This window comes from Eulemur rufifrons, chromosome 30 (assembly GCF_041146395.1).
Source record: "Eulemur rufifrons isolate Redbay chromosome 30, OSU_ERuf_1, whole genome shotgun sequence".
Classification (NCBI taxonomy): domain Eukaryota; kingdom Metazoa; phylum Chordata; class Mammalia; order Primates; family Lemuridae; genus Eulemur; species Eulemur rufifrons.
Window position 1 is genome coordinate 35,958,800 of NC_091012.1, and position 12,543 is coordinate 35,971,342.

Consider the following 12,543-nt stretch of genomic DNA (forward strand, 5'->3'; position numbering starts at 1 on the left):
GTTGATTGTTTTCTGGATAATTCTGGAAAGCAGCAAAAGGACAAATTAGTGTGAACAGAAGCTTTCTCACAATTGAGGCTTCTCTTGGGCTGTCAAGACAGGTAGTGAGATCTCTATCAAGTGTTTGAGCAAAAGCTGAATATTGCTGAAGACATTTAGGTATCAGAAAAGGGTTGAATAACTGTATTACTTAGTTTCCTTGCAACTGAGAGAAGATTCTGTGATATACTTCAAAATTGAACCAAAACAGGTTTGGTTCCAGTGCAGGAAGCAGGTTTTTCACATCTTAGCATTTAGTTTTAGTGTCAAGCAGAGAATAGAAATGCAACAGAATAGCAACTCTGCTAGATTCTTACAAACCTTTAGCAAGTTTGGGTTGGCCAAATTTAACAGTGATATTCTCAAGATGCATTTCCTCATCTAAACTGGAGAATCTAGTTTAGATATTGGATTGCTGGGATTATATGTCATACTGTGTTGGATTTTTGAACCTACTTGAGAATAAATAGATAGAAGTGCTGAACAGAACTCAAATTGGTTGGGGTTAGATACTATTTACATTTGGGTAATTGCAATTACTATTTCTAGGAAAAGCCAATTATAAGGAAGGACCAAAGGATTCTTAAGTTTCAACTTGGTTTTATGAGCTACCACTTTGATGAACTAAGTATAAGTAAATCAAAATAATTTCATTTCTCTCAAAATGCAGAAGAATTTAGAAACTAAAGCACTGTACACTTAAAATGGGTACATTTATACCTCAATAAAGTTTTTTTAAAAGCAGACAAAAGTATTTGGCAAAATGTATTTTAGGTTTTCAAAGTTAAAGCACTTGAAAGCATGCTCCATGAGTGTGATATTAAGCCAGTGTAAGGGTACATGCCCCAAAGGCAGACTGCCTGCATTTGAAGTCTGGTTCATCATTTACTAGCTCTGTGAACTTGGGCACATCATTTAACCTTTCCAGGCCTCAGTTTCTTCATCTGCAAAACAGGGATAATTATAGTACTTCCTTAATAGAGTTGTGAAAATTAAATAGGTTAATCCATGTAAAACAAAGCACGTGGTAAATAATAAATGTTAGCTCTTATGGGGGATAGTTGTGTAGAACCACCAACCTTTGTTAGTCTAAATTCTGCTAATTAGTTAATGTTGTTATTTATGTTCATGATACTTTCTGATTTTCACTTGGTTGTATTGCTACAGTTTAATAGCTTTCCTTTTTCTTATTATTCTCTCTTTCCTCCAAAGAGATAACCTAGGAGCATTTATAGAGTTCTTACCATGTGCCTGCATTAGTTTGCTAGAGCTGCCATAGCAAAATATCACCGACTGGGTGGCTTAAACAATAGACATTTGTATTCTTACAGTTTTGGAGACTTGAAATCCAAGATCAAGGTGCTACCAGGGTTGGTCTCCTCTGAGGCCTCCTCTCCTTAGCTGGCCCATGGCCACTGTCTTGCTGGCTATGTATATGGCTGTCCCTCTGTGCACATGCATTCCTGGTGTCTATTCCTCTTTTTACAAGGACACCAGTCAGATCGAATTAGGTCCTCATCCTACCTGCCTCATTTTAGCTTAATCACCTTTTTTTTTAACCTTATCTTCAAATATGGTTACATTCTGAGGTACTGGGCATTGGGATTTCACAATATGAATTTTAGGTGGACATACTTTGGCCCATTAGAGTGCCCAACTTCATCCTCTGTACTGTGGGGGATACAGAAGAGGCAGGACATACATCCTTGTTCCAGACGGCTTATGACCAGTTGTGGAGATGAAACTAAAACACAAACTAGTCACTAACATTCCAAGTCAGTATGTTTTTAAATACTAACTTTTGCTGTGGGAGCACTTTGGGAAAATGATGAGGGATGAAGGCTTGTGTGGCTAAGTCAGCTTACCTGGAGGAGGTCGTGCTAGAATGCTGGATAAGAATTCGATCAGGAAAAGGGCGAGGGAGGGCATTCCAGACAGCAAAACGGTATGATTTCAGAACTGAATTTTTATGTCCATGGGACAGAAAGAAATTCAGACTGCAGCTGGTGCCACAATTCTGGTGTATGCATAGTCCCCTATTTTCATGCCTAATAGATTCCTAAAAACACACATAGTAGTTTAAATGTCTGGGAAATTGTCTTACATGATATGGAGTAGGGTGAGGGTGTTCCCAGAAAACTAAAAATTTTATTGAAAAACTCAGATCAATCTGCAATGATACATTCACACCATTTTGTATAATACATTTTCTCTAATTGTGTTCTTTTCCTTCACAATTGAGCCTCCAATGGCCTAAGTCCAAAAACTAAGTCCAAAGACTAACAATTACTAATTTTGGAAACATGTAATGATTTCCATCTGTATCAATCATTATTATGTTTAAGAGACCTGAGCTTCTTGTCACTAGTATCAACACTTTTATTATCATGTTTTCTACTTTCCGTTCACTTTTATAAAAACTGAATGCAAAATGAGAAATTGTTTGAACTGCTATAACCCAAAGAAGGTAATGCTGTTGAAACAGGTGACATCAAAAAGTGACACCTCAAAATGCCCATTTAGTGACTGTTCAGCAGTTCATGGTAGGTGTAGTGATGGCAGATTTAGGGGATTGATGTTGAATGTACAAAGCGCTGAATGTGTGAAGGTGAACAAGTACCCCCATGCCCCATAAGAGGCAGAGATCACCAGGGGTCTGATGCCTTAGAAACCCCTACATTCCCCTTAAAAGGTGCAATCTATTCCTGAAGGTGGGACCACAGGACAACGCAGCCAACCATTTTAAATAAAACCTTACTAAGGTGTTTGAATAAAGTCTTACCAAGTAGCCTATCATTTCATTTTGATTGTGCATGGATTTACATAGCTTTGGGTGGCAGATATTCCTTAGCAACTCAATAGCAATCACTTGAGGTCATGGTCTTAATTACAAACTGCCCCAGTTCAAGGGACACCCCAGCACTTACTGAAGAATATTTTTTCCCCTTTGCCCTGCTTGATTTTTCTTTTTTAAAGAAAGTTTTATTTTATCTTGAATTGACAAATAGTAATTATATATATTTATGGGGTACGATGTCCTGTTACTGTACCCCATATGGGGCACAATGAGATACATGTGTACATTGTGGAGTGATCAAATCAGGCTAATTAGCATATCCATAACTTCAAATATTTAGCATTTCTTTGTGGTGAGAACATTTAAAATCCTCTCTTTTAGCTATTTTGAAATACACAATACGTTCTTATTAACTATAGTCACAGTGCTGTGCAATAGAACACCAAAGCTTATTCCTCCTAACTGTAATTTTGTACCCATTGATCAATGCTTCTCTTTTCCCCATCCACCCCACCTTCCTAGCCTCTGATAATCATTCTACTCTCTACTTCTATGAGTTTGACTTTTTTAGATTCCACATATAAGTGAGATCATGTGATATTTGTCTCTCTGTGCCTGGCTTATTGCACTTAACATAATGTCCTTTAGGTTCATCCATGTTGTCACAAATGACAGAATTGCATGTTTTTATGGTTGAATAATATTCCATTGTGTATATACACCACATTTTTAATCTGTTCATTCATGATGGACACTTAGGTTGATTTCATATCTTGGCTATTGTGAATAATGCTGCAATGAACTTGGGAGTGCAGATATCTTCTTTGGCATACTGATTTCAAATCCTTTCTGTATATAACCAGTAGTAAGATTGCTGGATCTCATGGCAATTCTATTTTCAATTTTTTCAGGAACTTCCATGTAGTTTTCCATAATGGCTATACTAATTTACAATACTACCAACAGTGTTTAAGGGTTCTCTTTTCTCCACATCCTTACCAACAATACTTATCTTTCATCTTTTTGATAATACCCAATCTAATCGGTGTGAGGCAATATCTCATTGTGGTGTTAATTTGCATTTCTCTGATGATTAGAGATGTTGAGCATTTTTCATATATCTGTTGGCCATTTGTATGTCTCCTTTTGAGAAATATCTATACAAGTTCCTTGTCCATTTTAATAGGGTTATTTGTTTTCTTGTTATTGAGTAATTTGCATTCTTTGTATATTTTGCATATTAGCCCCTTATCCAATGTATGATTTGCAAATATTTTATCCCCATCTGTGAGTTGTCCCATCACTCTATTAATTACTTATTTTTTGCTGTACAGAAGCTTTTTAGTTTGATGCAATCCCATTTGTCTATTGTTGCTTTGATTACCTGTGCTTTTGGGGTCATCTCCAAGAAATCTCTACCCAGATCAATGTCATGGAGCTTCCCCTTATGTTTTCTTCTAGTAGTTTTGTAGTTTAGTTTCAAGTCATATGTTTAAGTCTTTAATCTATTTTGTGTTGATTTGTATATATGGTGTGAGACAAAGGTCTAATTTCATTCGCCTATATGTGGATATCCAGTTTCCCCAATGCCATTTATTAAAGAAACTGTTCTTTCCCCATTGTATGTTCTTGGCACTTTTGTCAAAAAGCAATTGACTATAGATGTGCAGGTTTATTTCTGGGCTCTCTATTCTATCCCATTGGTTGGTGTGTCTGTTTTTATGCTAGTACCATGCTATTTTGATTGCTATAGCTTTGTAGTATATTTTAAAATCTGATAATGTGATGCCTCTAACTTTGTTCTTTTTGGTTAAGATTGCTTTGGCTATTCAGGGTCTTTTGTGGCTCCATACAAATTTTAGATTTCTTTTTTCTATTTCTGTCAAGATTGGCATTGGAATTTTGATAGGGAATACATTGAATCTGTAAATCTCTTTGGGTAGTATGGGCATTCTAACAATATTAATTCTCTAAAGAATAATTTTAAAGAAGATTTTAGAATAAAAATTAATGCTGATTTAATTACCGTTTGCCAAAATAAAAATGGTATCCAAGCCTCATTCTTTTCCCCCAGGCACATTTTTCTAGAAGTAACTGGTGATGAAAGAACACATTTCCCACTTCCTCCTGCCCACACTGCTATCCATCCCTTCCCTTTGCCTAAGCTGACCTGGGGGCTCTGTTGGTTGTTTTTTATACCTCTGATGCACAGACCTAAACCAGAGCTTAACAAGTGGCCAATTTGGGAACACTGTGAGACCCCATCTAATGGACAAACCTTAGAAAGACTTTGCTTAAATTCATTGGAAAAGTATTTACCTTTCAGCAAATTACTACCAAAATTTAGAAATTATCTAGTTCAAGACTCTACTAATGGCTTAAATACTATCGAGATCTCAAAGGAAAAGATGGTGATGGTAATCATTCTCAATTGTAGTAGGCTTTCAACTTGTTCCAAAGCACTCTCATATACTGGATCTCATTTTATCCTCATAAGAACTCCACAAGGTGAAGTAGAACAAGAAGTATTATCTCCATTTTATAGCTGAGGAAATGTACCCACCACACACAGAACACACATATACACACACATACACACACACACACACACACACACACACAAAATCAGTGCATATGAAAAAGCAAAGATGACGAACTTCTTTAGAATCTGAGAGAGTATGAAAGGAGGCAGAGGACAAAGGATAGAGAATAAAAACCAGTGCTTTGTTTAGGAACAGGGGAGTGATCAGTGTCTACTTCTTTATTCCCTCATTTTTTAAAAAAATCACAAAATGGAAAGAATCACTGCTTATTTTGCAGCTAAGAGAAAAATTGCACCATATGAACCTCCAACAGTGGCTAAAGAGGAAAAACAGGACCCAGTCACTGGTCTTTAAATAGATCTCATGTTCACAAATACAGTCAAAGCATTTAGGCTCCTTAGAGCTCTAGGTTTCTTATGGCACCAGAATTCTTTCTGTTCCCCAGGGGGGTATGGGGGAGGGAAGAGAGAGAGATGTAAAGAACAGGGACATACTGTGTAATTAAACTGGTAAATCTTTTTCTTTTGAGAGAAATATAGTTTCTTAATATTTGATTTTGCAACTTCAATATCAGCACAAATGCCAGAGAGTCAGTCTGTGTATCAGGAAGGGCACTGCTTTTAAGGCTGAGGCAGCATATTAACCACCTCACAGGGGGTGGCTATTTTACATATATCCTGTTCAAAGAAATACAGTATAGGCAGCCACCATTTTGCTGTAGTCCCTTTGCAGCAGTAAAATGGTGGCATAAATGAAAAATTTCAGATCAAACACATTTCAGCTGTCTGTCATCCCCTTTAGTTTCTCCCCAACTTGCATGTTGATAGAGGATGCCTTGATACCTAAAATAATTTTAAGGGGATTTTCCCCTTCAATTTGGTCCTGTAATATTGAAAATGCTCCAACAGACACAGGCATGTAATGCTCTTTCTTCTAAAACACATTACATTCTCACCTCTTAATTATAATTGCATTTGTAAGAAATACTGAGTAAAAAAATCAGTGACAATGGAGGCTAATTTTAACCTGGACAAAAGATTTAAAAAAATCTTTGAAGATGTCCTACAGCGAACCTCAGGACTGAATCCTAAGCAATGATTTTGCTTATTTTCCAAGACCCTCCCCCCTTTAGTTAGTTACAGGGGCCATCCTGCAAATACAATCCAAAAGTAATGCTTTCTAATTTTCATTAGTGATTAATTTAAGCCACAGAATCCAGAGGGTGTGCTGCAAATGCACAGAAATCAATTCTAAAGGTTTTGGCGTGCTGTTTTCTGCTGGGTGATGGTGAATTCTGCAGATGTTGATTTTTTCCTTAATGATGACATCATCAGTTGAAAAATGGTTTGCTAAGGAACAAACATTGCTGGCTGCGGGAAGTTGTCGTTCCCTGTAGGAGACTGAGCACATCTTGGTCATTATGGCTTCCAATTGTTGATCCAATGCTGCAAGGCATTCAGAAGGGATCTTGTCCCAAATGAATTTCGACTTTCTATTAGACATATAGACTACCATTTAGATGTTCCCTGGTCTTACTGATTTCCCACTTGTATTTCTCTCTAGTGTCCTTAATCTATAAACATCTGTGAATGACAGAATATTTAAAATGGCAGCGTTGGTTTGTAGTCAGTAGTTTCTTTTCTCTTTCTTCCTCCCTCCATCCTTCCATTTTTTCCTTCCTTGTTACCTCTCTTTCTTCCTTCCTTCCTTCCTCCCTCCCTTCCTTCCTTCCTTCCTTTCTATGCATTATACACTCAAACAGCTATCCACAATGTAGAAAAAAAATTCAGTGAACCTACAGTTCTGTTTATAATCCTCTTGATGCCTTTCTTACCATTTTCAAAATACCAGGTACATTTTCACAAAGTTGTAATCACTCGGCACATGATGTTTTGTGTTCTGCTTTTTCCAGTTAACATTATTTCTTGCAGACATTGCTACACGTTGAAATAAACCACCTGCTCCATGGGCTAATGGCTGTGCACTGCCCCACGGAGTTGATATGATATTCTTGGCTTAGTCAGTCTCCTTACTGTTAGGCATTTGAGCTGTTTCCAATTTTCCCTTAATATAAATGGCTTTGCGATAAATATCCTTATAAAATTATGTTTTGTCTTTTGGATTATTTCCTTGGGATATAGTCTCATAAGTGAGATTACCAGGTCAAAGGCCAGGCATTGTTTTAGAGCTCTTGTATAGAACTCTACCATTCAGCAGCTCCTGCCTAAATCCTCTGTCCACAAGACTGCCCAGCAGTTCCAGTTGAGTTGACTTGTTTTCATGCTTTTCATAACTGAAATATTGTTATTTACAGCTTTAGAGAGTTTTTTCACTATGATTTTTTACTTTCTTATCCAGAATTAAAAAATACTAATTAGTGAGTATTAGGGAGATGACCAAATCCTTTGAGAAAAAACATGTTAAATACTCATTTGAGACTGGGTCCAGTGGCTCACCCCTGTAATCCTAGCACTCCAGGAGGCCGAGATGGAAGGATAGCTTCAGGTCAGGAGTTCAAGACCAGCCTGAGCAAGAGCAAGACCCATCTCTACCAAAAATAGAAAGAATTAGCCCCTATCAAAAATAGGAAAAATTAGCCGGGCGTGGTGGTGTGCCTTGTAGTTGCAGCTATTCGGGAGGCTGAGGCAGAAGTATTACTTGAGCCCAGGAGTCTGAGGTTGCTGTGAGCTAGGCTGACACCATGGCACTTTAGCCCAGACATCAGAGTGAGACTCTGTCTCAAAAAAAAAAAATACTCATTTGAAAATGCAGGATTTCATTGGCACCCTGTGGCTAGCCAGTGTGAGTCAACCAATAGCCTATGGTCACTGCACAGGGCATTGAGCTCTGTCAGAGCCTCTTGTGGGCTTGTCTGGGATTTTCTGATTTAGTTTTCTTTTTTTGGTGAGAAATAAACTTTTATTCTGTTTAAGACTGGTTTTCTTTTTGTACTCATTCATTCATTCATTCGTCCTACAAATAGTTGTTGACTAATCCCCATTTGCCAAGCATTGTGCTAGGTGCTGTGCCAGGCACTTACACAGCAGCCCAGGTTACACAGGGGCTGGTTAAAGGCAGCTGGGGCCAAACAGTGGCTGAGCTGCACTTTGGGGCACAGCTGGCCAAGTGTTGGCAAGCATAGCTTTCACCCTGAACAGTTAGTTCACCGTTTATATCAAATTTTAAAATTGCAGACACAATTATTTACACGCTGAGTTCCATACCTTTGCAAGAACTCAAGCTGTCAGCATAATATATCTTGTTACAACCAGCACTGGGCATGGAAAAGATTATTTTTCAAGGCTGTGAGTGCAAAACATCAATTAGTCATAGGAGAGAACAGTTAGCTGGCATGCGTTCGAGATTTTGCACCTTTGGAAGGGAGAGGAAATGCATTTATTTAATCTTTTATAGTTGGATCAAATGAAAAAGGAGACAACAAAACCACTCAATTTGGGTTAGTTGATTCTTTAATCAGTCAAATAATTCCATGCCTCTCAATTAACTGCAGATGCACACAGTGAACAGAGAACAGAGACAGCTAGGAAGGTGGCCTTTTCAATATGCCTTCAATATTCACAAGAAGCATTACCACACTTGGGTAGGAGGCTACAGAAATCAATAGCAGCTTTCTTGGGCTTCAATCCTGAAAGCTGCAGCTGCCTTGGAAAAACTACCTTTCCTTGTGTCACTTTTGATTTCTTTCCTCGAATAAGAGAAAGGCCAGATTCAACAAACATTAACAAAATGCAGGGCTCTGGGATGTAGACTCAAAGGGTTGTTCTATATAAAAAAATTGATTAGGCACTCTGACCTGATGTTCCTATTTGGTCTTACAGAGGAATGATTAAATTGAATGGTCTGTATTTTTGAGATGATCTGGGAAATGTGAATATGAATTGGGTATTACATGATAATAAGGAATTATTATTAATTGTATTAGCTATGAAAATGACATTCAGCTTCTCAAGAAAATCTCTACCTCTTTTTAAAAGGAATCTGAAGTGCACAGGGGTGAAATGACACAATTCTGGCACTTGCTTTAGTATGATGCAGTCTGAGGCAAGTAGGAGGTGAAACAAGTATGGCAAAATCATAATTACTACTCAAGCTGGGTGATGGGTCAATGGGGCTCTTCACTGTGCTATTGTCTCTCCCTTTGTGTATTCTGAAAATTTTTCTAATAAGAAGAGCTTTAAAATGAGTGGCTTAATTTGAACACAGGTATATTTTTCTTATTAGATTAATAGGATTTGGGAGGCAGATCCTTTGGGATGGCTAGTTTAAAAAATTAAGAGCAGCATTGTTTGATGTTATATGACTTCACAGTACTGTGTGTTTTAAGCAACAGTTCCCTAAATTGAGCCTTTTCAATATGCCTTTTCAAAAGCAAGCACTGTAGCCAGCCCACTTAAGAAATGCAGCCAAAACCGAGTGACTCATGCCTTTTAGTCTCAGCTACTCAATAGGCTGAGATGGGAGGATTGCTTGAGGCCAGGAGTTCAGGACCAGCCTAAGCAACATAGCCAGACTCTGTCTCTAAAAAACAAAAGAAAAGAAAAGAAAAGAAAAAGAAAGAAAGGCCGGGCGCGGTGGCTCACGCCTGTAATCCTAGCACTCTGGGAGGCCGAGGTGGGCGGATCGTTTGAGCTCAGGAGTTCGAGACCAGCCTGAGCAAGAGCGAGACCCCACCTCTACTAAAAATAGAAAGAAATTATATGGACAGCTAAAAATATATATAGAAAAAATTAGCCGGGCATAGTGGTGCATGCCTGTAGTCCTAGCTACTCGGGAGGCTGAGACAGGAGGATCGCTTGAGCTCAGGAGTTTGAGGTTGCTGTGAGCTAGGCTGACGCCACGGCACTCACTCTAGCCTGGGCAACAGAGTGAGACTCTGTCTCAAAAAAAAAAAAAAAAAAAAAAAAGAAAAAGAAAAAGAAAGAAAAAGAAATTCAGCCTTTTTAGAGATATATGAATACAAAAAATGTATAAATCAAAATATGACATTTCAACATTGATGGGAATGGAATGGGGCAGGAAATACCAAGTCTTGCTAAATAAAGGATAACACTGAGACAGGCTAAAGACAGAGATAGCTATGGTTGTATCCTTACCTTTGCATACAATGGCAGCGACATAGCAACTGTTAAATCACAGGGTAATTAATCTGAAAGATACCTTTGTTTAACAAGAGTATTTGTAAATATAACATGGTAGTTCTTCAGTTTCACAAGGAGCTGCTGTAAGAGTGAGAAAATTAATGTACTCCAGGTAACATGGCCCCTTATAAAACTTATTGTTTCCCCTTGGGTTTGGGAGAGTGTCTTGTTTTTTTATGTTTATTCCTTTCTGTAAATGACAGCACAGCTTTGTTTATTCAGCTGGGGACCTCCGGAGTCTACAGATGGATTGTCAGGTGAGTTTGCTGGCACCTGAGTAACTAACCCTGTGTCCTGTGGGAGTTTTTTCTCTGAGTTGATCCCCTCTGCACCCTCCCCCTGTAAAACTTCCCCTCAACTGAGAAAGGTCTCCTCTGCATAAGAGATAATGCCCCTGATTGACAAGGATGGGTCCTGACTACTGGGTACCTACAAAGCAGGCATTCATCTCTAAGAAGAAACAGTCACCATACTAGGACCCAAGGTTGCATTGTAAATGATTGTTTACCTGTATCTGTGCTGATCTGGCAGGATAGTCACATTAAGCCTTTCCTTAACACATGCCTAAGACTGTGCTGGAGAGATTAAAAAGAGTAAAAAAATCACAGCCTTGGGACCATCCCTATTATTAAGGGTCATTTCTACAATCACAAACTGAGAAGCCCCTGCGTTTGATACAGAATTTAGGAACTTGAAACATTTTTCTTAGGTGCATTAAGGAAAGCTTGTTTCTACATTTAAATCTGAATATGATCTTCAGTCTTTGACAAATTATTGTCACCCTGCCAATTGATTAAAATGATTGATCTGGCATTGACTGCATTGAACAGAGATGTGGCCTGGCAGCTGCCTTTGGAAAGCAGCCAGAACTGCTGGGACCCAGCCACTTCAGGCACAGATGTGCTTGCCTTTCCTGACTGGATGTTTTCCAGAAATGTTGGCTCTGATGTCTGGTTTTGTAAATTAAACCATATTTCCCTCAACAACCTCTGTCATAAAGTTATAGCTGTATTCATGAGGATTCTCTGGCTACTAAAAAGTAATACAAATCACATTTTAGAATGTGACAAGGGTTTTCTTTAACCACAATAAAAAAAACATGACAAGGCTTTCAAAAATCACATATTTTAGATAAATCATACTTTAATAGTAAACAATTAGAAATACTACTCTGATTACATCTGAAGAAGAAGGTGTGTCCTGCGTGTTGCCTTAGTTGTTAACTGTATTCCATTGCTCATCTCTCCCTAGATAAATATTTTCTTTGAAAACTCAAAGCATTTAGCTGTCCCTTCTGTAAAGGAGTTTATCGTATAGGAAATCTCTTAACTGTTTATTTATTTAATCATCCTGTTCAAGGCTGCCAGCAGTTACAATGTTTGCTCAATGCCCTTTTAAGTTCAGTCTAGAGAAGATACCTTATCTTTCTGCATAGTTGAGGCATGAGAGGCTAGTTGAAGAATAATTACCATAATTGTCTACTTCCACAGGTATATTCCACCTAATGTGTTGTATTTAAGTGAGATTCACCTGTACTTGGAAGATAGCCATGACCATTCTGACAACTGAAGTTTTCTTACCATTACTTCTTCTCTTCTTTCCCCCATTTGTGGGGTATTATCTTAGTAGTAGGCATATTCATACAGTTATTACTGAATAATTATGGAGTTTAAGGCTTTAGACACTTCTCCTAGGATAAAAAAATGATGTTTAAGTTGCATGTCATGAGAAAAACTATGTAGAACTAACAGTGTTAATTCTACATCTGGAAGTTAAAATAAGAGTGTTTACACTTGCCTCTTCCAAACTCTGCCCCAAGCTATATATACCTGGAAGTTTCCAACCCAGCTGAAAATAGCTTTAATTGGTTGCTTTATTTTTTTAAAAAAAAATATTTACAACTATTTTTCAGCTTAAAAGGAAAAAAAACCTAAACAAACAAAATGGAAACACAGGTACCATTGTAATGTTACCCATTTCTCCAAAGGGTATACTGTCCTGAATG